The sequence below is a fragment of the Chlamydotis macqueenii genome, chromosome 6 (genome assembly GCF_036417535.1).
Source record: "Chlamydotis macqueenii isolate bChlMac1 chromosome 6, bChlMac1.mat, whole genome shotgun sequence".
Classification (NCBI taxonomy): Eukaryota; Metazoa; Chordata; class Aves; order Otidiformes; family Otididae; genus Chlamydotis; species Chlamydotis macqueenii.
Window position 1 is genome coordinate 31,784,962 of NC_141561.1, and position 25,554 is coordinate 31,810,515.

The window sequence follows — 25,554 nt, forward strand, 5'->3', positions numbered from 1 at the left end:
AATGCTGAAGTCCTTGCTTAATTTCCATATCTGCTTACTCAGATGCCTACGGGAGAGATGCAGTTGCAGATGTTGAGAAATTTCAAGTCAGACTCCTTGCTCTTTTGAAAATCAGCTCTATTTTTATGAAATAGAATCCCTAGATTATCTTTTAAAAGCATGTTCCTGTAAGGATTTTTTTTTTCCTCTAGAGAAAAGGTTTTAGATCAAAAAAGATGGAGAATGGATAAATGAATACTAGAGCTTCCCATCTTTGAAATTGCTTTTGAAGACGAGCACAGGTAAGTTTAGTGTCTTATTACTCAGAATATTCTTCTGCCTATTATTTTCTTCTTGTTTGCTGTAGCTCATTGTGTATTTAAACACCAATGTTTTGTCCAGATTAAGCTTTATTCATATTACATGTGCAATTTTTTGACTCATGCCTTACGTGTCTGGAGATGAGTGAAATGCAGGTGAACGTTCTTTTTTTTGGTGATTTTTGTAGCATTTGGGGTCTAATGCGTTTACTGAGGCCTTAGAATGATCTCCTGCAAATCAGTAAATCAGTGTCCATTTGGTTTCGGGCAGGTGCTGTGCTGACCACAGTGGCATTAGACTGAATAGTTGTGTGGTTAGGAATCAGGAGAACTGGGGTGGTCAGTAGTGCTCAGAGCATGTTTGTTAAGTGTGATATCCTCAGATGATCCATGTAACAGAGAAAAGCAAAATAATACTTTATCCAACTCCCTGCTCCCTAGCCAAAGCACATACCAAAATGCAAACCAAAGATCTAACAGCCTAACTGGATGAAGTAATCTGTCCGTACACCAGATCTGGCAATCTGCTGTACTTCAGTGAAGTGATCCGTCTTTATGTCTATGTTTGTTTAAAGCGTTCTGCAGGTCATCTGGGAACATTTGTCTAAGGAACATGGTTTGGATGTTAAAAGGTACCACCTTCTCCCTGTGGATCACAAAGAACAGGTAAAGGGCAATATTTGTAGATCAGCATTTGTAGATGCGGACCCCAGAAAGAAATGCTGTTCATTTCACAGCCTTTATATAAATTCTTTCAGAAATAAATTAAAGCCTTCACTTTACAAACATACCATGTGACAAAGATTCTGCCTGATGGTAAGCCTTGTGTTTTTGCCCTCTGTCTTTCTCAGTAAACTGTTCCAAGGTTCAGCTGCAGTCACTGCTAGGAAATTGCAGACTGTTTAGGAGCTGAATTGATCTAGCTTTAATTGTTAGCCGCTGGATCCTATTGCGTTATTATCAGCAAGGTTGAAAAGGTCTTGCTGCCAGATCTTCTCAGTGAGTAAGTGCTTCTGTCTGATAATCAAATGACCTCTCTGTCTTCTCTTCATTTTGCTGACATAGGCAGGGCTCCCTAATGCTTCAGAAATGGAAAAAGTAGATGAGTGAGGAAAATAAATGGCAAATAATTATAAAAGCATAGGAGGTAAAGCAAATAAGATGACATTTATTAAACATCTCCCACTTCAGGAACAGAAAAATTATTTGAGAAAATTTGAGTAGAACTTTAGGTCCTTTCTCAGGTCCTTGAAGTCCTTCACAGTGTGTGAAATGATGCCTGGCATGGCCAGTGGCACCAGCATGGGTCTTGGCCAAGTACTGCACTGCAGTTTTCAATGACTGCCTTTAAAGCAGTTACAATGAAACAGAAAGGTGTTTGTACAAACTCACAGCTTGGCTGAGCCTCTGGGAATGACGTTTCTTTGAATTAGTATTTAGGATATTAATCTACATGTTCATTAAGAAAAACAAAACAGAAGAAATACCATATGAAGTATATGAAAATGTTTAAATACTTTTTCCTCTACAGTGTTATTGACTTTGCATTTACATCTGTATCCAGTGTTGACTTAAGCTCTGATTTTGGGACCACTTCTGTGCAAATTTCCATTCCATTAATTATGAATGTGCAGAGTCTACTTGCACAAAAAGAGCTGCAATGTTGTAATCCTCTAAATTTAAGGACCTGTAAGGTAACAGAGGAGAGGCTAAGAATAGCTGTAGGAAAATGGTGATTGAAGGTTGCTACTACCAGAACCATTCATCTAGCCTGCAGCCCACTCTCTCTGTGCTCTGCAGCTGTGCCAGAAAATATGCTGCATGAATAATTCAGACAGTTGTGGCCTGTTCCCTATTTTTTTGGCTCAACTTCAGAACGAATCAGGAGGTGTGCATGCTCTGTGGCAAAACACCCTTTTCAGAAGTACTGGAGGAGGGCATGTAACCCAGTAACGTGTACGTACAGCCTGTCGTGCACACACAGAAGTTCAAGGGACAGAGAGGAGATGCACAATTTGGTCGTCCATTGACACTGGAAGAATCTCAGGTGTCTTGCCTGACCAGGAAGACTGGATATATACTGTATTCTGCTGAGTACTTGTCAAAACTTTTTCTAGTCTTGGTGAGTTAATGCACAGCTTCTGGGGAGGTGAGATGCAGGATTTGATCAGTGAGTGCTCCAGCCTGTGCTGTGCAGGGAGGCAGATGAAATAGACTGAATTCGGTCCTCAGAACCTAATTCTGTGGCTGTTGCTACATCTTCCAGGATCAGGACCTGTATACGGCCTTTGTACAGTTTTCAAGTGTTGTCATTTGTCTTTTTCCCATATTTTAAAATTTATTTACTGCATTCGTTTATTTCCCTTGTCATTCCTTCTACTAGCTTTCTTTTTGTGTCCTTTAGCTTCTGCCAGTTATTATTAGCTCTGATGCCATTGGTGTAACTTACTTTTTCGTTTGAAAAAAATGCAGCTTGGCTGATGATACCTGGAAGCAAGCCAGTAACAGCTAAAGAACGAGTGGAAATAAAGTCTGCCAAAGTTTCCTCATTTTAGATGAAACAGCCTGACTTGGATCTCGTCAGTTTGAATTTTTCTTTTTTTTTTGAATGGAAGGTGGATTTTGACTCTAAGGTGATAATTGGTGATGGTGGTGATGGTCACACAACCACAAGCCTCTCAGATACCTGTTTTTCCTTTGCCTATGTGATTCTTGGCACACTAGTTGATGCCGTTACCCTGTAGAATCATAGAATCATTTAGGTTGGAAAAGACCTTTAAGATCTTTTTAGTCCAACCATATACCTAACACTACCATATCGATCACTAAATCATGTCTCTAAGCACCACATCTACATGTCTTTTAAATACCTCCAGGGATGGTGACTCAACCACTTCCCTGGGCAGCCTGTTCCAATGCTTGGTGACCCTTCTAGTGAAGAAATTTTTCCCAATATCTGATCTAAACCTCCCCTGGTGCAACTTGAGGCCTTTTCCTCTCGCCGTATCATTTGTTATCTGGGAGAGGAGATCAGCACCCACCTCGATACAGCCTCATTTTACGTAGTTGTAGAGAGCGATAAGGTCTCCCCTGAACCTCCTCTTCTCCAGGCTAAACAACCCCAGTTCCCTCAGCTGCTCCTTGTAAGACTTGTGCTCCAGACCCTTCACCAGCTTTGTTGCTGTTCTTTGGATATGCTCCAGCACCTCAGTGTCTTCTAGTGAGGGGCCCAAAACTGAACGCAGTATTCAAGATGCAGCCTCACCAGTCCCCAGTACTAGAGCTCCGGTGTTTAAATGAATTCACGCTGTCTTCAGTCATGTTAGGTGTCTTGTGTTCATGCTGCGCGACGTCTGCTTGGTATGTTTGCCTCAGAGACAGTAGTGGAGCACTAGAAGCAAACACTGCTAATGCTATTAACTTTGGGTTTCATACTGGTGTTGTATTTGTATATACTATGAAAAATAAGAGGCCCCATGTTTTTAGGAAATCCCAAAGGTAACAGGAAAATTTGACGCGGGTACAGCTCAAGGAAGCTTTGTTAGCTGAGAGCAATGTTTTTTGTTGAATGGGAGGAGTCCTCAGTGTTTGGAAGTCTTGTGAATTTTCTGGTTTTTACTAATTGGACATCAATAGGGAAAATGGACCTCCTTCAACGTACTGTACCAGCTAATTCAGTGCAGAGAAAGTAATCTTTGTCTCTTACTGCTTTGTCTTCAGTGAAATGCAAATTGGCTTTCAGGTTGGAGATGATACCATAGATATATTGCAAATAGGATATATGTAATAAAGAATCTGCATGTGTATTATTTAATAAACTTAAAGCTTTGATCTAGGAGGAATTTTGAATCAATCTGTGTATAAGCATTAGAACGAAATGCAGATGTATGTGAGATTTAATCAGGATTAAGCTTTAGAAACACTTAACTACGCTTAAAAATTCAGTGATTTTAAAGGTAAAGTGAAACGTGTATAGCTTTCGACTAATGAGGTATGTAATCAACATATGAGAGTTGCCTTTAGTTTCTTCTTCTGGTATCGCTCCCCTGGTTTGTCAGGTTTCTTTTATTGTGTGGAGAAATTCAGGACCGGTGTCTAAGGATTAACAGAGGTTTTGGATAATTCATTAGTCTGATAAAAAGGGCATGCTGCAGGAATTGGCAATTGATTTGATTTCTTCTTGAAAATTACTGTGTGGGAGATATGATACTAATGAATATATTCAGTATTATTGTAAAGCTAAACTAAAACTGTGATTAGCTTTGAACTTTTGTGTAAGAAAATATACTGGCGTGAAGGGAGGGGAGGGTACCCATCTCTTTTTGAAACTCGCACTAAAACTGGTTTTGCTGCATAGTTGGTCCTGCTGGAGGATTCTGAATCTGGGATTAATGATCCTTCACATGGCGTAACTAAATATCGGGGTCTTTTCAGGCCTGAAAACTGCAGAAAAGACCGCTGTGTTTTTTCTTTTTTTATTTTTTTCCCAGGTGAGGAATCATGTTTAACCAAGTGTTCCTGATTGTAGTCCATACTAAATTAATGAGAGTTTCAGAGTAACAAGACCAGACAGTGAATCAATCACAGACTTTCTTGTGTTGGGTTTGGCTTTTGCTGCTGCTGGTGATGTGGCTTCTAATCCTTAAGAAAAGATGAGTTCTGCTTCTTGTATCACAGAGATACCAGATAATTGTTTCTGTCAGGATCTCTCTTCTTTTTCTGTCTGCTTCCTTTCATTGAATGAACATCTATATTAACCCTCGCTACATGTTATGTTAATTTTTATTTGATGTTAATTTTTTATTTTGTAGGTGTTTGCAGTTCTGTGGCATTGCTCTGATTTCTCCGCTTTCTACTTCAGCATTTGTTGAGGTTAATGGATAACAGTAGTCTTGCAAGTACAGCTTCAGAGTCTATACAACATACAATGAATTAGAGCTTGACCTAGAACAGTACCCTTCATCCTGAGGCGAGGACTTAAATACTGGTTTGTGGAGCTGAGAGTGCTGTAATTCAGAATCCAGAATTGCTGAGTGACTCTTGTATACCATTTTCTAGGTTCCTTTCAATCCAAATTTCAGCTTTAACGATATACATCTTAATTGGGTACTCACTGCTCGCTGACCAACCTCCTTTTCTTTTTATATGTGGATGCTTCCTGGATTGTTTCCCATTAAAGTTTTGTTATGTGTTCCAAGCAGTGAAATTCTAAGTCCCAAACTTTCTGTTCTGGAAGTCTGTGCATTCTCTCACTGCTGGCATAAACCCTTCACTGTGCTGCACAGGTCCTGTACCACAGCAGTTTGTGGGACGCCTTTGCCATCGACATAAATAATCCCAGTTTATTGTTTGCTGGGGTAAGAGCCATTTCTTTTGTGGAGTACTAGTTATATAATGCTTATAGTAGCATGGGTGCTTCTTGGTGAAACAGTGTATTCCTCTACAATAGTGAGTATGCTTTTAAGACTTATTATTAATTCTTAAACAAAGAAGAAGCTAGAGGATTAAAAATCTTGAAAATATTTACCTGTCTCCTTCATGGGAATGAGTTTCATCCTGCCTAACTAGGCAAGAATTACCTTCTTAAGTCCCACCCAACCTGGATTGCACTGTGATCCTATTAAGGATGCAGAAAAATAGGCCTTCCACAAGAAAAATTTAGAAAAGTCAATAGAGGCTGGTTTATACAATATGTATGTCTAGACTAGCACTTCTGTCTCCAGGGTGGTGAATCTTCACACATCCTCTTTTATGTAAACAGGCTGCACAACTGCCGTTTAGTATTGCATGGCTGATGTGTTTAAATAAGGAGACAGTACTTCAGGATATTGTGTAATATTTTTTTGTTGTAGGGAGAAGATACAAGAAAATAAGAGGATAGGCTCTCAATCTAGAGAAATAGAAGGGTAGAAGGCAGAAGGGGGGAAGAGGATATGAATGGATTCTACAAGTCATAACTTTTAATTTTCTTTTTTAATTAAACATATTTTTTCAGATTCTAAGATACTCTTGGCCTTTCGTAAGCTTACTGAACACTAGGCAGTTTGAGACTCAAAACGTGCTCATGCAGTGGTAAGGTTTCCGCAGTGGTAAGAGAGCAAAGTTGGCCTTTCATCTGCGTTTTTAACTGAACGCTGTCAGTTGAGAGCAGGCTAATTAGAGCCATTCTGCAGGCATACATGCTGGTCTGCTCTGGCAGACCTGCAGGAAAAAGATGTCGGGTCCTGCCTGGGATCAATATCCGTAAGATCCCACTGACTTCCTGAGAGCCCAGTGCTTTCTAAAGTGCAGGCTCTAGCAAATTGGGCATTGAAGATTTTGCTGTGATGTTGGCCTGCTTCTCATTTTGATATTTATTTTCTCTCTCTTTAATTCTCTTTTGTTTACATTCTGCAGGGCAGGAATTGCTTCTCACTCTGTCTAGGCAGAGCACCTTGCTTGGTCCCTGCTTGGGGATCTTAACACATGAATACCCCCAGGCTGTTGCTTGGTGGGAACTTTGAACTTCCCTGTTTATTCCTGAAATGTCAGAATGACTTTTTTTTTTTTTTTTTTTTTTTTTTCTTCCCAAGTCTGTTAAAGTTGGATAGAGCAGTCTAAATTGAGTGTGGCTTTCCATGAGGAACTCTAAATGGTAAGCTTCTCAAAGTTGATGTTTATGGATGTTTCCAGTCAATAATGATTTTGTTTGATAGAGATTTTTGTCTTCTACCTGTTAGAGAACGTGGTTGTTTTTTTTCTTTTTTTTAAAGTTTGGTCCCACTGCTCAGACTGCTACCATCATACTTCTGTCACTGTAAGGGATACCAAAGTAAGGGATGTTTTCCATGTTTTTTTTCTGGCTCCAGGCTAAGTGAAGGCTTGTCTGCAATCTCACAGTTCTGTGATGACTGTGCTACTTTCAGAATGTGTGTGAGTTAGCAAATTTTGGAATAGCTTTGCAATCAGAGTAGGAATTAAAACTTGAGGTTTGGATTCTTTCCTACATTTTTACCATGGCTACAGCAAATGAAGCTTGAGACAGACAAAGAGCAAAGTCTGTAATGACAGTTCTATATAAACAAGTAAGTTTACCTTTGCAAACATGGAAAAATAAAAAGACTATGCTATAAAATACTGCACTTCTGAGAGCTTGATGAATTTAGCCAGTGCTGAGGAAGTCTAATCCACTTGTGTAGTATGTGTGTGTGCTTTTTTGGTTTTTTTGAGTCTAAGCAGTTCAGGATTTCACAAGTGAGGTTTCCATGAGAGTGGTTTGACAGTGCAGGTATACTGCAGAAAGAATGTCAATGGAGAGCAGGAGTCATTTCTCTAACAAAACCTGACAGCTTCTTTGTGACTCCCATTGTTTTGTGGACTTCATGCTGAGTGGCTCTAGTTCTGAATTCTGACCTGCAGTAAACTATGGCATATCCAAGCAGTAGAAAACAGATCATTCTCACAGAGGTAAAAGGTAAAGTACTGGGTCCTTATCACGGACAAACTAGCATAACTCCTTGGAAAATCACTTCAGCTAACCTTGGTTTATACCAGCCTGCATATTCTTAGAATATGGCTAAGAAGTGTTCTTACAAATTATATGTAAAAATAATTTTCAAGATTGATGGGAGGTTACTGTATGTTATATATATTTAATCTATTTGGATCAGTCCTTAAAGATTGTAGTTTTCTCCATTGAGATTTCATCAGTAGTTGTGAATGTCACACAAGTAACACCTTTTAATTTGCAATCAGGGTGTGATACCATTGTACGCTGCGATCTTGGATGTACAGGGCTCCTCTAAATACAGGTTTTATAATATTATAAATCTATGTTTCAATTATTAATTGTATTGTGTTGATATATGTGATGTTGATGAGTGTAATATTTTCTTTATAGATTTGTATTTTTAAATCATGAAGGAAAACAAGAACCTGACAATAATAGAATCATAATAATAATTTCATAATTCATAGTGTTTCATATTGTTAGGGGACTTAGAAAAGCACCAGCAGAAGAAGTACAAAGATAAAACCTACAGGAAACGCAGGGGGAGATGAACTATAGAATATAATACATTAAATAAAACAATGCTATGCAAGGTAAAGAATTGTTACTATATTGCAGTGGTATTAGCCTGTGACTATTGTTAGCAGTTTTTCTTGCTTTTCAGCAGAGTTCATCAGTTTCACCTTTTGATTTGAACATTTTGAATGAAATCAATTTTGTTCAGACATCTCTCATTCCAACGTGTTTTTGTGACTTGCATGGAAACAGATTATTTTTGTATTGTATCATATTTTGCTCCAGTAATACATATTCAAGGGATGTCTGTAATTTTGAGTATCATCTTTTTCTTCCACAGTGATGCTCTTTCCATGATATCTGTCTTTTTCCATGTGGGGTTTTTGTGCATTGCCATTGTTTGTTTTAAATACCAATGAATGTAGATACTGTGATGACTCACTTGGTGGTAAATGTCTAATCTATAAGTGTCTCTGGAATATTACAGTGTTGCAGGCTTAATAAATAAATGGATCAGATAGATGTTGCAACATCTTCTTGTGGAGGTCTTCTACAAAATAGTTATTGGCATGTGGTAAAAGTTGATGTGCCCTTGTTCTATAGAAATAAAGAGTGATAAACATTGTTTTAATATAATTCCCGCTATGCCAGTAAAACTTCTTAAAAAATAACATTAGAAGAGTGAAGTAGCAGCTATCAAATGTATTTATGTATTAGTCACTCACTGAAAATGGTTTTCCATTTAATCCTGGAAAAAATAGATACAATATATCCAATTTGATAAATGTACAGGTAATTTAGGGTGAAGGCATATCCGTCTTCAAAAGGAACAAATGCTTTGTTCTCCACAAATGTATTTATGAGCCTAAAAAATAATCTTTGTGTAGGAGAAATAACAAAGTTATATGACAGATTCTCCTAAACACTTTTAAATATTTTTGGAACCTCAGCTTTAACAAATTGCTGTTTTGAGCTCCTTCCTTCATCCATGCACTTGAGAGTTTTATTTTTATGAAATACCTGGGGCTCTGTGCCCATGTCCTACTGAATTTAAACACTTGACATGAGTTTTGTCTAAGTGCTGCACAAGAATTGTATAATTTAACATCATAAATACATTAATAAACATGGATCCATGTCTTCTTGGTAGATGAGCATCACTGGAGGAAGGGCCTCTACTTGCACATACAAAACATCTTAATTATTTATTCAGTTAAGATTTTGAATTTGAGACTTAAAAAAAATTATAACTTCAACCCTGGTAATTTCAGTTCATATACTTATATGTGTGTGTATAAACATATATATGTGTATACACACATTTTTTATAATTGAATTTAATATGTAAGCGTGTGTGTATGTGCCTACACAACACAGCCATCCTTTCCATTTTACAACAGCAAAACTGAAAATCCAGAACTGAGACACAGCAGAACAGAGCTGCGCGGCAGTTCCCGTTGCCTTGGTTACTGGAGGGCTAAGTCTTTTCTGGACTCTTCACTCAGTGGATAGTATTTAGATAGAAAAATGTATGAATATTTTCATAACAGTTTTTGCTCACACATTGTTATGGTGTATCAGAGCACACTGTAGCTAGTAATTCATTTGCAATTCCCTAATGCTGAACTCATGAATGATTTACTATCCGCAGCAGCAAAAGCTGTATAATTTAAGAGCAGTGTTGAGTAAGGATGGCTTTCTGCTCGTTGCAGAAGATACCCATGCATGAAACAACTTTAAGGTCACGCTGAATCTTTTTTTTCTGTGCTCAGGAAATACCTTTAGAAGACTGGATATAAATAGGAGAGAGTAAAGGATGCTGGAGCAGAGCCTTCCCTCCCGGAAGCGCCTGATGCTGGGTAGTTCTGCGGCCAAGGTCAGGGGAGGGGAAGGTCTCTGGCTGCCCCAGGGCATGAGGGAGGAGAAGTGGGGGCTCATACAGTGAAGTGGTGGGCCTTGAAAGGAATTAGCAAAATATCTTATGAGGAAAGCTTCTTGAAAGGAAATTAGAATATGTAAGTCTTACAGAGTTTAAGCACACCTGGGTTTTGCTATCCAGACCGCATCCTATCTGAAACCTCTTGAAATCTGCAGCTTTGTGAAAGCAGCTTCAATCTTTTATTCTTTGGTTGATTTGCAGATGTGACTGAAATGGTATCCTTGTGCTGGAAGTTTGTATTATTTTTTCAAAAATGTACTTTCTAACTTATTTATTCTACTAGCCTGTTATAAAAACAAATTTCATAGTATAATTGTTATTATCTCTGTATCTTAGCGGGACCTGAGATGCATTCCTGTGTGAAATTCGGATTAGAGAGCATCCATCTTTCGCAATCTAGCATGATTTGACTGGCTAGTGTGAGTATAAACAGCATTTACTGAACTGCAGAAATGGTGGTTTAGTCTAGATTTGACAGCCTACTCAGCATTTTGGTCTTTAACTGTACAGTGATGTAAAAAAGGCATAGTAGTTGAGTTTAGCTCTTTGAAGGTAGGTTTTCAGGCAGCTTACCTTTGGGGTAGTACATATAGATGCAAACAATATGGTGTGCAGTAACTAAGGTACTGTAATCCTCATTGTAAAATGTTTAACAGAAAATAACTAATGAAGGTGTTACCTTACCAGTTAGCCCCAATATGAAATTAGGAAACAGAGGTTCATTACTGCAGTATTTTTGAACAACATTACAGTGAAAACCTGAAGCTTTTTATGTCTTATTTAAGTCCTTAGCATCACTCTAGTGCTGCAATAGTACAGCTACAGTATAAAATACAAATATATATAAAACATATATATGCATATAAAATACAAATATACAATACTGTTTCTGCATAATTTTCAGATTTTTAAAAAAGGAAAAGAAAAGTTACAGTAATTTCACTAATAAAATTATTTAAGAGTGTTTCTGAAGGATAATCACACAGGTACAGTGAGTTGCATAGTAAAAGTAGCTAAGATTTGTGGTTTTTTTGCCTGGTTTAAGCCAGTATTTTTATCAAGTAATGCTTAGCATGGGACTAACTAAATTCTGCAGGCTTCTGCTGACAAATGGAAGTGGTACTTCAGTCTGTTGCACCACCTGTCACTTTTGTACTGTACTTAGAGTCAATTTCAGATAAATTTTTAAGTGGTATGTGGCTAACATTGAGTAGGATGCCAAAATAAAGATTTGCAAAACATCATTTTCCCCAGAGAATGCTTACACGTAACTCTTTTGTGTTCTCAAATTTTTGGCTTAAAAAGGAAAAAAAAACCACCCACCTCAACACCCTGAGTTAACTTCTCTTAATTTTGCTTTCTTTTAAATTTCTGAATAATCCTATTTCTTCCTATTTATTTCCTTCAATTCACTACTTCCAGAATCAAAAGTAAGCTCAGTTTGTGAGTGGTGGGTCAGAAGAGCCAGTTCCTTCTGCAGCTCCTGCTTCCAGTGGCAGTGAATGGTGCTATCTTCCCGTAGAAGGAGACAACATAAGGGTTCTTTCCCTTAGCGATGAGTAAGTGGTAGAGTTAGGCTCTTAAGTTTGATATTTATTCCATGTAATTGCAGACTCTTAGCTCTGTGGTGTAGAAGGACAGGGTCTGGGATAGCAGAAGAACTTCAAGTGGAGCAGCAGCAAGGCAGTCCTTCTGATGGTGGCTTTACAGAATGTGTTTTGCTTCTCCCTGAGACAGGTGGCCTGACGTAATGGTCTTACACCAGTCCTTCTGAGAAATGTGGAGAGCAATGTTACAATCCAAGGTTTTTTCTTACATGAAGTGGAAAGCAGATTTCTCAGATTTATTTTTTTTTTTCTGTTGGTGCAGATTTGGTACTTACGACCCTGAAGCCTGTGAAAGTTTATTTATTTTCTCATTCACAGAAAGCCAGAACAGAATAGTTAAGTGAGAAAGAAGTGGAAGGAACTGGTGGTATCTAGATGCAGTCTTTCAGATGAAAAGACAGATACATGTTCAGCTTCACTCAGGAGTGCTAACTTGGAATCACCAGTTTGGTAAATGGTTTTAAAAGCAGAAAATTTACTTATATTCCTCTAGACTGGAAGCTTTCTCAGTTTGTGGTTATTATATATTTTGCTACGTTTCCATGTCTCTGAGGGAATGCTAAGTATGAATTATCACTGGAGATTTTGGGAGGAGAAAAACCTCACATCTAAACATTGTGGTTTTAATTCTGAAAGGAAGAAGATTGCTGGGAAATTGTTTTACCACTAATAAAAAACAGCAGTAAAAGTCATAGGAGCTGGCTGTATACATTTAACCACAATCTTTCTTTGCAATTACAGTGTCAGCATGGAAGAAATCAGCAAAGTTTTTATTTTCCCAGCAATGGTGATGAGGTGTGGTGAAGTGCATTATGCATAGAAAAATTCACGCTCTAGATTCTGTTTCTTCATATTACTCCAACTTATGTTGAAAGAATATAAATTGGCTTTGTAAAGCTTTTTCATTATCATAAAATCTCAGGAATTTGGAGTCCTATGCATTAGTAATATTTCAAAGTATTGTATTTTTACTGAGCCCTGGCTTGTATTGGGCAGGGTTTTTTTAAATTGCATTTAGAGGTGCCAGTTTTGCTTTACTTTTGTATTTTTTGTATTAGTTGGCTAAGTTGGGTTGTGTTTAGCAGACTGTATTGGGAGAACCACAGAAATGTGCTTCAGTAACTCTGTGTGACAGCTGTAAAGTAGCAGAGACAGGCTGTAACATGAAGAAAAGTTACAAACAGAAACATTTATAGTATAAGGATGTTGACGCTTCATTAAAAACAGTTCTGCTATTTAAAACTGTTTCACCTTGGCAGCAAAATGTTATTTTAATCTGCCGTTTGGCACTGCAACCCCATTGGTTTGACTGGAAGCCGCCATTATAATGTAGGTGTGGACCAGAAGAGTGGTTCTCTGAAAGTGGTGATCAGCTGTGAGGCAGCAGCACTGAAGTCCCTTGTGGGGCTTTGGGTCCCATTTTGAGAAAGGTGGCAGTCAGGTGAGGGTGCATCTGGTCGTGTTTGGTGGAGGGAGTAAAGAAAAAAAGAGAGCAGAAGGATGCTCTGTCCCTTCTCTTGGGAACTGGCTGAAAACTCCAGTGCTGAGAAGCGTTCTCCGTTCGATGGCCGTGTTGACAGGAAACAATCTGCCCAAAAGTGGAGCAGAAGAAGGGAAGGCAGAGACAGGCTGGGTGGGAGGCAGAGTGTGCCAGTACTCCACACAGGGCTTGCTTTTTTTTGACAAATGTTTTATTAATCTTTTTCATTTCTGGTCTTCAAAAAGTAAGGGTCTGCCAGGAATGAAAGATGCGTTGCATATGAATCAATACAGTGCTTTACAAATACTAACTGCAGCTTTAAAAAATGAATGTAGTTATTGTTGGGGAAAAAAACCTGGTAAATATTTTGAGATTAAAATGGTGAATGTCAGCCACTTACTGTGGAGAGTTTGACAGTCTTTCCAAATTAGGCATTTTGGACTAGTTTTCCGTTATTTTTGGACAGCTTTGCTGGCACTGAACTGTACTACCAGAAACATTACAAATAATTTTATCAATGTGAACTCTTTGGGAGAAGTAAGATGGCACACTTCTCTTTGTATGTGAAAAGATCATAGATGTAAGAGACTGACCTATGATAAAACAAATCTTCTTTTTACTTAGTGCAGTGAGATATGATATCTTTGAGTGCTGGAAGGGTTGTGTTATTAGCCTCAAACTTACACATTCCCTTTATTGGGCATCAAAGGACTTTTGGAACGTGCACTTGTTCACTGCAGTAACTTTTCATAATTAGGGGCATGGAAAAATACTGTTCCTAAAAAAGTGTATAAAAAGAGTCGAGGCTTATCTTTAGGAAAAGAAGGACATAAAGAGAATGCCATGATCATACCAAATGATGAGTGTGTTTAGTGACTGTAGTTGTATAGTCTAAACTCATAAATGCAATGTGAGTGTAATAAGAGTTTGGGCAAAATACTGGTGTAGTTGGGCTAGAACCAGCTCCTTGTCCAACAGAGGCTGGGACATCAGCCCCTGGCTTTAGTTTATGCTTTTCTCACAAGAAGGGGTGAGGGAGAAAAGTTGTTGGTTGATGAGAAACTGTTCTTGAAAGAGTGGGTTTATCCTAGTAAATAAATTTGGCTTTATCGAAAGCACCACAGTATTTGAGAGCTGTGCAGTTTAAGTATTTAATTTAAATAGAACTTTGGGATTATTGTGATCTTAGCACGTAATAGCTGAAATAAACTTCTCTCTCTATTCAAATACCTAGTTTCAAAGTATTGTACTTCTACATCCTGCAAGGTACAGATTAAAATTTTCCATGAGGCAAAAGAGAATGGTGAAAGTAAGAGCAGGCGGCAAGATTTGTGCTTTTTTTCAAAGTACATCTTCACAAGCAAAACATGGACATTTTCTTCTCTTACTGTTTCTGGTTTGTAGATGTGGGACCAGATTGAATGAAGTCTGCAAAGATTTCCAAGGATAAATATTTCAGGAAGCCACAAAAAGCGGTAACGAAAAGCTTAATGAGAAAGTTTTAACAAAGAGATGTCTCTGTTTATTGGATGCAAGAGAGCTCCCTCCTCTTTCCTTTGTTTTTTTTTAGGACATGACTTACCTTCTAACGTGAGTGCTTTTTACTGAACGTTGGCATTGTTCTCCTGGTTGGCATACTCACTTATCTTAGTTGATTTTGTCCTCTTGGAAAACATGTCACTGTGTTGTGTTTAATAACTAAAATAAATTGCTTGTGCTTATAATTTTAAAATGTCATACCTGGGAGTCTACTGATTTTTGTTTGTTTGTTTGGGTTTTTTCTTTTTGTTCCTTGACATGCTTCCTTTGTTAGACAATGAGTCACAAGCTGTCTTATCCTCTTAATAGCTTGTTAGCGTTTAATTTTTAATTTCCAAGTCTGCTTTTGTAAATGTTCTATGTTTACTAAATCATTACGAGAGCTCTATTTCTCTAAATATCTAATTATGTGTTTCAAGGCAGTTTTATTAATTTAATTAATTGACTGTGTACAAATTGCACAGATTAACAAACAGTCCTAATAAAATCCTCAGTGAGGGTTACATTTTTTTCTCTTAAATAAAAACATGGCTCTGGATAACTGTTCCTGGCAGCGTGGCTTGCACATAGTTTTTTGTCGTTCAGTGTTTCAAATCTTAGGTCCTAGTGATACGTTTTAAAAATAAGAAGCTGGAAGAAGGATCAACAATATGAACTCTGACAATACTCTACAGTCTTTTTTCATAAATAATTTGAAAGTAATTTTAAATATTCATATAGTTAATGGCAATACAATATGAACACCGATCAGGTACCAATTAGAGAAGCTGTCAGGGATGCTGTGAAGGAGAAGTGAGGAGAGCTTTATATAGCAATTCTCAGTTGAATGTGTTGGGAGAGTTTAAACCCTTTTCTTAGTGTACCATACTTAGAAAGGTGTTTCAGGGATGGTTAAGGTGATGTTGACACATTCTGATAAGGAATTTTGAAGGAAAGGGAGGAGGAAGCACCTCAAACCTAGAAAGTAATGAATGATCTGCTTTAAAAGTAGCAGTCATTTCTAAGGTTTTCGTATTTATTTAACACAGTAACATGAAGACAAGAAATTTCCTCCCGCAACTCTCATTTACTTCAGAAGTTTCACTGTGCACACTCAGATTACTTCTGACCAGTTCCTGCCTCTTTACCACTTCATTTTGCTCTTCTTTCTGCTCCCTAGTATAGATCTCAAAACCCACCTCTTAAGAAGTTAAATTATCTTAGAAAAATATATCTGTTATTCTTATGTGGTATTGATAATAGATGTAAAATAGATTTTGTATTTCCAGTGTCTTCCCTACTTCTGTTTTCGTCTTTCACAAAAATAATTGCATGTTATGAAAAGTAGGCTGTCTACACCATTCTTTTGACTAATTGGAAATGGTAATGCTTTAAAAAAACCAACAGACCACAAAAAACCCCCACAGAGCAACTGTTGAATGCCCATGAGAGAATTGATTGTGTGAAGCTGAATATTTCATTGTTGATCTATTAATAATAGAGGAGTTCAGTCATATCTGAGCTGTGCCTACTAATTAATAGTGGGATCATTATGAATTCTGGGTAAGGAGAAGTGGCCACCTCAGCTATGGTTTGTATGCTTGTTACGAGGTTAGGCTTAGTGGTGCTGATAGGAAATCACATCTTCAAATTGGACATTTGAAGTGAGTGAAATAATATTTGCTACACTAAATGCTTTTCTGGCGTTCTTTTGTTCTATGATTAAGAAAAAGACGATCTCCATTTTGTTAGAACTTTTTGTCATGAGAATGTTACTTTATTTGAAAGAGCTAAGGCACATTGCGTTTTAGGCTTTGCCCTCGTGCTGAATCAGCCTTTCCATCTGGTGCTGATCCCAAGCACTCTGAGGTGGCAGAGAGGCTCCCCTTAATTTCAGCAGGGATTGCGCCAGCTGTGGTCAGCGGATGTTTGTGTGCATGCTTGAGTTCACCCACCACATGCTGGGGGGGAAATGTCCTCTGGCCCCAGTTGGAACTGCAAGGGTGGTGTTTCACTGTCCGCACTGTTACTGAATAACCTTAACTTGTATTTTACTGTGTACCTCACCAAACTGGAAGGCATATTTGTGCCTTAACACGGAAAGGTTCCTCAGTCTGCCTGTAGATTGTAAGACAGCTATAAAAGCTATAAAAGAATTGCAGTTTCTGATAGCTTTGAAATGCTGGCGGTGTGATACGTAATAGGAACAATTTAATTTTCTGACCCTCTAGAAAGTTCCCTGATGGATCTGTGGTAGTATTTTCTAATCTTTTAATTATCATGCCTTTCCCTCTGCAAAATGGTCTGTCTAACTGCTAAGTGTGCTATTAACGCATTTTAATAGCCTATCGATTTGCTTTTGTGTAACCTATGCTCCCTGTACATCTGCTGGTCAAAGCTGCCCTCTGGTAGATCTGCACCGGCTTCCCCTCTCGTTGATGTCCAGCGCTCGGTGATTCCAGCCCAAGCACGTCTCTTCTTGACGTACACAGGCACTTGGAGCCTCGTGCTGCCACTGGGTGTAGTTCAGGACCGGAGAGGTGAGCTACATCCCTGAAATTCATAGCGAAGAAAGCAAATTTTAACATTTTGTCTTTTGCGGTCATTCAGTGCTTAAGGTTTGAAACTGCTCGTTGTTACTTGTGCCAAACTTTTGTCTTTATTTATTATAATAAAGTGTTGGCCAGTTTTCTTTGGAAGTTGGCATATTATCCTAGGATTTTTCCCTTTCATGAGATGGATCATTTTGCAAATCTGAACACTTAAATGCCACCAGTGTGCTCTTGCCATCTAAGCGTACCTTTGCTAGATCTTATATTACAATTTGCTTCAGGAACTGTAGCTCTGAGGCGAGGTATTAAGGAAGATGCACAATTACACTGATGATCCAAATTTACACTGCCAACCCACTGCAGTACAGGTTGGTTTTGCTAATCCAGCACTTTTGGTGCTAATTTTCTATAAAATTCCAGGAAGCAAAAGAATAGGTTTCAGAAAGATATTTTAATGGAAAGCCATTGGCAGGACTGTATGTCACGTGTATGTCTGCTCAGAGTTGATCATGACTTCTGGTCAACTGCAGCGCGTAGTTACTCTTACCTCTATGTTAAGTTGGATGCAACTATAAAGCGTTTTTTTTTCCTTTGCTGATAAGAAGAAATATTAGGAAATAAGTGTGTATGAGAATAGCATGTTTTATAATTGAAGTTGTATTTTTGTTCTAGACAAGATGTAGCATCTGATAGGATGTCAGCAATGCTGGTAGGTGTTCCTCTGTGACCAAAGAGAAACAGATTTAAAGTAATTATATTTGTGTTGGTGACTTTAAAAATAGTGTGCTTTGTTTCCTACAGTCAGTACTAGTAGAAACCTCTGAATTTCCAGTGAATTTCTTCTACTGATCGCAAACTGTGATCAGTGTTATGACACTTGGATTAAAAACTTTTGCTGTGTCCGGTCAGGATGTTAATTTGAAGTTAACTAATACAGTCTACGTTGTGTTGGTACTGGAGGCTTGCTGAGCCATTTTCAGCAGTCTCTGCTTTCCCAGTTGCAGTTGGCATCACTGATGTGTATTGGGAGTCTTGGCAGGGTGTTACAGAAGGCTTCCAGTGAAGTTTTTGAATGAATGTGTGATCTGATTCCTCAGTGTCTATAAAGCTATGGCTCTTCAGCAACAGACCTGTCTTGTCACCGGATGTGGTTGTGACAGCAAGAATAGCTAATTGCTGCTTCTGATGGTCTTTGTGACTTTCTGAAGTTTCTAGTAGCATTATTTTAAAAAGTATTTTTCTAATGTATCACTGCTTTGTCTAATAACTGGTATTTTTTTGCAGTTCCAGCATCCTTCCTGAGTTTTGGGTGCTGGCAGCTGTGAGATTTGTTTGTATTTTAATCTGAGCTTTGTGTATACATTACAGCGTGGGGTGGGATTGTTAGTGAGGTGTGACAACATCCTCCACTTGATTGGGATGCTGCTGCTATTTAGGAAACATAGCTTAAACTTGCTGCTCTGGAACTTGGTGAAAGGGTGGTTGCTTAAACCTGACATCTTTATTATTGAGCTACTGTAATCACAGGGAGAAAACAATGTAGTGGTAATAATTAGTAATTTATAATCATATGGTCACATAATTTATTAGAAAAATTATTTTAAAAATATATCAAAGCAGTCTCAAACTACATAGAAAACTGCCAGCTAACCAGCAGTGTTGATAGGAGGCTTCACTCATATGTCTTAAAATAATGGCGTTATAGTTTTGGCCAACTGTGAAGTCCAGTCAGTATGTAGATATTTGTTTCTAGTGATTTCTCTTTAATTCTGCTTAGTAATAACCTACAGCAGAGGTTGTCTGTGACAATTTGGCATGAGTGGAGGCCTGACACAGAGACAGTGGCATTATCTAACCAGAAAGCTGCATTGCATCTTGTTTTTTGGGAAGGTCACCCTGTGAAGTTAACTTCCAAATGCGGGACAATGCAGGGACAGTTCCATTAACAGGAAAAAACACAACCAACCAGGATAGTGCCCTCCCTCCCTCCTTTCTTCATTTTTTTCTTTGATGTCATTGGGTTTTGATTGAGTATAGCCATTTTTAGTCAATTTTATTCTAGGTTAAACCAAAGGATTTCATATTATTCTTTTGATATTAAGAGGCAGGAGATTTGCACAGGCAATAGTGTATGACAATAAGCTGTTCCCTGCCCCACCATACAGTTCCAGTGTGAGTTGAGCATCTGGCTGCCAGCTTTTTTTTTTTTTTTTTTTTTTCCCCCTTTTCTTTATTTTTTTTTGAGGGGGAGGGTACTCCTTCTCCAAATTCCTGTTCGTGTTTTAAAATAAGTGAATAAATAAAATTTATTAATGCATAATGGAAGCCTCTTAGATGAATCTGACTTTACCATTCTTGGGGGCTAGGTTCTGCCCAAGATGTGCAAAATGGTTCCCAGAAAGGAAGTTCATTCTTTCTCTGCTGTCACCAGCCTGTAGCTGTCATCATCACTACCTAAATCATAAGCTGAAGTCAAAGTTGGTGTTGCAGGTAGAGTCCCTGATTTTCACAAGTATATCTTTTCCCGTTCATTTTCATGATGCAAGAAGATATGAAATACTGGGACACTTTTCAGAGGAGGAGAGCAGTATAACTATTATTTTGTTATGCTGGTCTCAGTTACCAGTAGGGGACAGGAAGGGAAACTGGGAGGGGAGTGCCCTGTTGAGCACTAAGAAAACTTTCCCCAAATATACCAAAGTGGTGACTGCTTCTCTTACATGATATGTCTAGATAGAGCTTTTGATATCTGTCACTTTTTGGAAATGGATACCAGAGTACAAACTTTACCTTGAGTGTATGGCTGGTTGCCTTTCCTGCTGCTGTGGCCATCCATGCAAGCTAGTGCCCAGAGGGCAGGCACAGGAGGAATTCTTGTGCTCAGTGCAAGATTAATAACCGTGTTGTTAAAACTTGGTATTCAGAGGGTGCAGAGTGACAGAGAGATGGCTGCTCTAGGATAAACTGGATTTTTAAGGCTGAACTTGTCTTGCTGTTGTAGAGAAATCAGATATTGAGGGACAACATATTCTGCATGAGGACAGAAAAAAGAAGAGCAGATGGGCCTAATGCTGTACAAGATGAAAAATTCTAAACTTTGCAATTTAAAAAAAAAACCAACCACCAAACCAAAAAGTAAACACCACCACCCGTCCTCCCCCAACCCCTGGATCCTGGATGGTCAGGGGAGGGACGTTTGTTTGAAACCCAGAATGCACCTGTGAATAGTAAAGGCACCAAAATAATGTAAGATGTCAATGTTGTGGTTTTTTTTTTTTTTCCTCGTAAAAGACTGATTGTTTCTGAAACATCTGAAAAAAATCTGTGGCTCTAATCACTGCAACTATAATGTATCATAGGAAAAACAAACGTAAATCTTGGGTGGTTCCTAGGATGAAGCTCTAGAGGGGGGAAGAAAATGCGCTTTGCCCATAGTATTTTGAGCTTCCAAAAAGTCACCTGAATGAGTAGGTGTATGTCTATGAAAACATCAAACCCTAGATTGGCTTCACAAAGACTAAGTCAAGGACGTTCCAGTGAAAATCCCTGTCATGTTATTGCACCTTTTGTATTGAACCCCAGAAAAAAGATGAAAATGGTAATAGGTGATACAAATATTTCTGTTTTGATAAACTTATTTTAAAATGCATATTTATCTGTAAAAAGCTGAATGTTAGCTCTGCTGTAAGATGGGTATTTTTTTGTTTTGTTTTTAATTAGGAATATATCTGGCATAGATTAAATTAATTTTGTTGTTATAAATTAAGGAATAGAGAAAATTCAAAATCAAACCAGAATTATTTTTATAATAGGTATTTCAGAGTAACTTAAGATGATACTAGAATGCAGTGTAATACAATTTCTTTGGTTTTGTTTCCTTTTGCCACACAGCATTAGCAACTGCTAACTCAGTATGCATACTTTGATTTAAATACACCAAGGTCATTTTAAAAACATGAGTACACAAAATGTCTTTAAAAAATATTTTACAATTCTTCAACATAAGTTAGTGTAGGAAATCTAGGCCTCCAGATTAGATTGTCTTAACTTCTGTTTATGTATTTGGTGGTATGTGTGCTAGGATTTCTTGGCTGTATTTGTAAACACTGATTTCAATCTTCTTCCGTTTCCTGGTGCTGTAGCACCTACGCCCTGGGGTGGATTTATATAGAATTGTGCCGCATTCCAGAATGCGCTCACTCTCAGCCAGAATTAGTGCAGTCTTTATTAAAATCTTTTGTTCATTTATATCTGTAATGTGACATGATGTTAGAAGTGAATTTTAAAATCCAGGCAGAATATTTGGATTTGTTGCATTTAGCTTAATTTTAGACTTCTTTCCTTGGTAGAATGACGAAGGAATGGGGAGAATATGTGTATTTTTAAAATGAAATATTAAGATTAAAAAGTAAAAATTTAAATAGTTATTTCAGATTAGTGGTTACATCTGCTGCTGTTTGTTGTCTGATGCAGGAGTCTTCTTTCAAATGGATTCTTTCTAAACAGACAAATTGGGGATGGGGACTAGGCTGCTGAGAGATAGCTGCCGTTTCGTAGATGGGTGAGTGGACTATGAAAACCCACACAGTTTGCTGCAGATTCCTTCAAACCTTATGGCAGAGGGCGGAGATCTTCAGAATCTTTTGTGCCTGCATCCCAGAGGCCTTTTTTTTTTGTGGAGTGATGAGTTAGGGCCAATGACAACAATGTGAAAGTGTGCAGTGAGAGTCCTTTTAGCAACGGCCCATTTTTTCGCAGGATGCAGATGAATGAAAATTGTACAGCCTGGAGAAATCGTGTGATACATGTCTCTATTTTTAGCTCTACTTATTAAAAACTCATGCATATTTAATAGTAAATGTATTAATTCATAATAGGCCTCATCTTTATATAGCCCACTTTGTATTGTTGTCTTTTCATTAATTGTTCATTTAGATTCTGAGAGATTTCTGCTTCATTTACTGAAGAAACCAGGGAAAGCAGCAAATGCAGCGATAATCCTGCAAGAAAAAAAAATTACAGTATGTGATCACTGAGCTAAATAATGAATTGTAATGTGTACTCAGAAGGCAAGGAAGCATGGGCAGTGATAGCTTTGATGTCTGTAACTCCTGAGTGGTCTGCGTTCTAGCTGAAACAATTTTATCATCTAGACAACACAGACCAGACACAGACAAATGTATTGGGGTTACCCTTGCAGGTGATGGTGGTGTATGTGAGTTACCGCAGGAGTATCGTTTTTGTCATAGTGGGGTTCCTTAGGGCTCTTAACGGTTTTTCCTCTTCTCTTGAGTGTGATAATGGATGGTAAACTTCAAGCTAGTGAACTGTTAAATAGGAAAATCTGTTTCCCTTTTTTCTTTCTAGTTCTCTCTCTGAAATTCAATGTGTGTCTCTGTGCTTTGAGCCGGTTCCCTGAAGTGGCCTGTTTCTGTAGAGCTGTGGGCCTCACCTCTGACGGTTCCAGCGATTGCACTGCAGCTGTTTCGCATTAAGCAGATAGAGACTTTGTAGGGTGATGTTGTAGTTTAGCCCCACTCAGGACCAAGCTATGCAGTTTTTCACTTGCTCTCTCCAACCTGCAAGGGAAAGGGGGAGAAATAATATAACAAAAAGCTCGACGTTTGAGATAAGAACAAGGAGAGATCATTCAAGTTACCGTTACAGACAAAACCTATTCCTCTCGCTCCTTCTTCACAGACCTTGGTGTCTGCAGCGATTTCCTCTCACAAGAAATTCTTCACAGCAGGCAGGCAGACGCCTCTCGGGTTCTCTTCACATCTCATCTGCTCTCCACTTCTTGCAGCCGGGCCGGGCCGAGTTGGGCCCAGTCGGTTGCCCGTCGGGAGGCTGGAGGGTGATGCCTGCAAGGCCCACAAGGCTCGCGCCTCCCCCTCTCTGTCCCACTTCTGGCTCTTAATTACTTTTTTTTTTTTTTTTTTTTTTTAATTTTCTGCTTCTTAAATAGGTTATCCTAGAGGCGCCAGTGAGCTTGGCCCTGGCCAGTGCCAGGTCCGCCCTAGATGCAGCTGGGTCCACCGAACAAAGGGGAAACTTCTAGCAGCTTCTTGCAGAAACTGCCACCTTGTCTCTCCCCACTACACAAAACCAGGACAGGTGCAGAGTATGTCTAAGTGTGCTACTGATGTTTTTGCTACATGGTAATAAATGCAAGCATCTTCTGTTAATAACCTTTTGATATAAATTAATTTATCTCACACATTTGTGGAAGAGCATTTGTCCAGAAGAGAGTAACTAGATAGGAATCTGGCTTCTTTTTACTAAAATGATGGCATACTCTGTTTCTTGAATTATCCAGCTAAAACTTTTTTGCTTAAAATTATTTGTCTTTTCAAAAAAATAGTAAAGCAGTTGGTGTGTAAGAATCCTATTGTAATGTTCAAGCATGAAATTCTGAGCTAAAATATATTTCTGGGGAGAATCTGAAGTAGGATATAAAATTGCAATTTGCATTTATTTAAAACAAATTGTTAGACTTGGAAGTGTTTGTATGTTACTATTCTCTGGTTTGTAGAAGACAACCAACAGAGCTGGTTTGATTTAGAGCCATAGTGTGTTGAGTATTAAAAATGATATATCCTGTAAGTACAGAGGGCAGTATCATCAACAGCTTGGTGTAGGCCCCTACTGACTTTCTGCTTGGATTTGTTGAAGCTGAAGATCAGGACCCATGCATTATACAGACAAACAGTACAAACAGAATGCAGGTAAATAGCTGGTTTTTTTCTTATTCTGAACTCTTTCTAGGAGGTTGTAAGGAAGCAGTTTGAAAGAGTGTAGAGCAAATAGGTTTTCTGGAGGAGGAAATCTTTAGGGCTTTCCATCTCTGTAGTTTATGCAAAGATTACGTTCATAGCTATTTGGTTCTCTGCAATATCTGTAATTTAATATACTGAATATAATCAGCACTGCATTTTAGCATTGTGGTAGTTACTGTGGTAATGCTCTTAAGTTCTGCTCAAAAAGGGTACGGGGCTTAATTTTTACCTTTTAGCTAAAAGTCCTAATGTGATTTGAAATGTTATGAAGACAGGGAATTGAAGAAAAGCTGATTAAAATAAATTTGTAGTGAATCTATAATACTGTTCTGCAAAACACATGTTTTTTGCTAATGGCACCTCCTCCTTAAGGATATATCTTGCACTACCAGCAAGCAAAAGGCATTGCCTTTGAGCTGACCTGACTAACGGTTCTACTACTACTCCTTCTGGTTTCAGAGACAACTTTTGTAGCTTATTGCTTAGTTTATTATCAGGCAAAAAACTCCATTAAGCTGTAGGCAAGCAGAAATGTTCTGATGTTTTATTTCAGCCAAAGAGTCTCTTCAGATCTTTATGGACCTGAAGTCTCTTTTAGGGGGAGATTGTAACTGGTAACATGTTCCCAATTGAGATACCGACAGGGTAAAAGGGGCAGGAGGACGGAAATTTGGATGTATACTGATGAATAGTTAAATTCACTGTAGCAAAATTTGTCAGTTTTTAAAAATAATTGTTTCCTGTTTTCCTGATCTACTGATTGTATCTACAGTTTATTTATAAGACTTCAGGTACACAAAGCTTTGGTTTGTTTTTAATTTTACTTTGTTCTTTAAGTACACCAACTGAATCTTTTTTTAGACATCTTCCACCCCCACTTCCCGGTCAGTTTTACCAGGCTGGAACTTTTAAAAAATGAGAATCAGTGAAATTACTTATCTATAGACTGGTGGGCAGTCTTTTTTATTCTCCTTTTACTCTGCTAGCGTGTTTCAGTTACGGAATTCTTGAATTTGAAATGAGTGAGTATGTTTTACACAAAGAAATACTGTTTTTCAAGTTGATAATATCTGCTTTGTGACAAACATGAATAAATAACATGATGAATTGAAGGGATGTGCTGCTTTGAGAGGAATAGAGCATTCCTGTGTTTCCTGATAGGGTGAGAATCTCTCAGGGTATAGAGAGATACCTGTTCTGCGGTGGATTGATACCATTTCAGTGAGTGAAATCAATTTTACGTAGTAGAAAACTGAGCTTGTGCAGGCTTGATAATGGGATTGATTGTACTGGATTTGGACTCAAACGGGTGGAACAATGAATGTTCATTCGTATTCATTGTCTGATCCAGGGATTTCCATCAGTATATAATGGA

At 38.2% G+C, this 25,554-nt stretch overlaps 1 protein-coding gene across 4 annotated transcripts in view; it reads left to right on the forward strand.

Annotated features, from left to right (window-relative positions):
• HECW2 (HECT, C2 and WW domain containing E3 ubiquitin protein ligase 2) overlaps nt 1-25,554 on the forward strand; it is a 184,344-nt gene that overhangs the window by 37,053 nt on the left and 121,737 nt on the right. Inside the window, exon 1 of one of the 4 annotated variants that reach the window (XM_086751469.1) lies at nt 23,396-23,517. The exons of the other annotated variants lie outside the window; for them this stretch is intronic. The gene's annotated coding sequence lies outside the window, so the exon portion shown is untranslated. Of the gene's footprint in view, nt 1-23,395; nt 23,518-25,554 lie in introns of those variants that run through there. 4 annotated transcript variants of the gene reach the window in all.